Source organism: Convolutriloba macropyga, chromosome 3 (genome assembly GCF_964194025.1).
Source record: "Convolutriloba macropyga chromosome 3, txConMacr16.3, whole genome shotgun sequence".
Taxonomy (NCBI): domain Eukaryota; kingdom Metazoa; phylum Xenacoelomorpha; order Acoela; family Convolutidae; genus Convolutriloba; species Convolutriloba macropyga.
In genome coordinates, this window is record NC_134470.1 from 8,535,062 (window position 1) to 8,537,542 (window position 2,481).

Genomic DNA, 2,481 nt, shown 5'->3' on the forward strand with positions numbered 1-2,481 from the left:
TAAAAACTTTTAGTGAGCCAGCAACGCAGATATAAAATTTTCGACTGTCTAGTTTGAATGTATGGCAAAAAACTTGATAAAACATCGATAGACATATAAACGATACGAAATTAGGAACCAGCTCCGGTTGAAAAAACGCGTTATTGCATTTTTTAATTAAATTTAATCGGCTTTATATTATGGCATCGTGGATAGGCCTTTGGGGTATAAGCCCCATTTAAGTTCTCGTGTTAGCAAGATAGTTTTTCGCAAATAAAAACGAAAATCCATGTGTCCATGTGCACGGATTCTGTATATTCCAGTTCCAATCAAAACAGTCCCACATGTACTCAAACAGTCAATTTTTCAATGTCTTCACTTGTTGTATGGCAACCACTCGAAAACCTATTTCATAACAAAAATTTTGCTGCTGTACATCATATTTGATTTTGGGGAGTAACACTCTTCTCCTGTCATCTGTTCCGACTATTTGCAAATCGACAGAAAAAGCAACGTCGTTTTTCCATTCGTTAAACTAAACATCAGTAAGCTTTTTAGGACTTGAGAGTGGCGGGAAAATATTGGCTAGCTTGAGGGGCACTGTGCTTTCCATCCCCTTACATTCAATTACCATTTTTCTGGAATGTTTCAAGGATGGGGAACTCACTGCAGCTCCCAGCACTCGGATGCAAAGAAAGGCGGCGCTATCACTTCTCGATACAAATGGATCCTTGATTCAAATGCAAGTGAAGATGAGGTACTTCGCCGCAAGATTTTGATGAAACATTAACAGTTTTAAATTGGAACAAAAAATATTTATCCGCACCAGCAAAAAGAAATAAAGAAAGGCAGTTGATATGGGTCATCAATATAGGCATCAATTTGACTTCTGAGCCACAAATTTCCCAAAGATCCCGAGTTATAGAAAAGAAAATTCGGGAAATGGGAAATCTCAAGCTCTCGATCACTGCTTCAGGCATCCTAAATCCAATTTCCATACCAACGACCAAACGAAACGAATAAACGTTCAAAACTACAGATCTTCAGCTTTTCTAGAAAACTCTTTTTTCATATTTCATCAGAGAATTGCAACGCTCTTACCTGCTATTTTAAGAATGTCTTATTCAGCATAAAAATGACCAAAGATTGTTTAACACCATTTTTTAACCAAATAATCCAAAAAAGTTCGCCCAAATTTCAAAACCTGCGAGTGAAAGGAGTCCCACTTCAAACATTTAGGCTATTTTGTTCATTTTGTTAACCTTTTGATAATTTTTTTGTTTTAAGTAGTGGCATTTTTCGTTTTGAATTACAATACTAACGTCATTATTCAAGCTCTGAGCAAGCAAACGAAATTGAATTCAAGTTTTCTCTCTCACACGATATCGCTTTGACATCGCTTGTAAAAATGCGTGGGATCTCAGAAAAAAGTAAAGACCGCAAGACGTTTTTCTGCAATTAGGAGTGAAAAGCAAAACAAACAGGCTGGATTATAGCCCCAATTACGTCGCTCCAAATCTCTCGTGAAATCCAATTTTTCTCGAGTGATAAATAACAGAATTTTTCCTGTGGGAAATTTTCCTCACATGATAAAAAATACACGATTTTTAGTATGAATGAGCATGTGAGGAAAACAACCGGTTTTTGTATGCATTTCCTTCCGCAAGCTGTTTTTCAGTTGTTTCTTGAAAAGTCTTGAAATCAATATAATTGCATTAACTTTGATAAATGTTTAGTCTGGTTCGAGTGCGTAAGCCCAAGATACGTCACCCAAGATTTTTCGCGTGTTTCCTTAAGAAATTGATGTGAAAATCACACTAAATTTCGTGTGAAAATATGATTTTTCGTGAACGAGTACACGGTGAAATGTGTAAACTTCACAAAATTTTTCCTGTGATTAATTGATATATCATGTTTTCATACAAAATTTTGCGATTTTTTACACAAAATTCGTCGTTTGAAGAATCGCGAAATTTTGCATGAAAACATTATAAATCATGAATAAACCACAGTTTTTTTGCGTGTTTTCATAAGAATTTCGCTAACAAAAACACGCGACAAGTTGTGTGCTTTTCTCATGATTTATCGTGTGGTCAAGCCCAAGATAACCGTATAAATGGGCGTAAAATCGTATGTACGTATTGAAGTGAGAAATCGGGTAAACCTGCACAATTTTTTGTGTCTCACACGATAAAAATTGAGTGCCGCAGCGCACAAATCATTAAATTATTAAATCACTTTTTAGCAATTTACATGTTTGGTGTGCTGCATTTATCATAATAATAATAATAATAATAATAATACTAATAATAATAATAATACTAATACTAATACTAATACTAATACTAATACTAATACTAATACTAATACTAATACTAATACTAATACTAATACTAATACTAATACTAATACTAATACTAATACTAATACTAATACTAATACTAATACTAATACTAATACTAATACTAATACTAATACTAATACTAATACTAATACTAATAC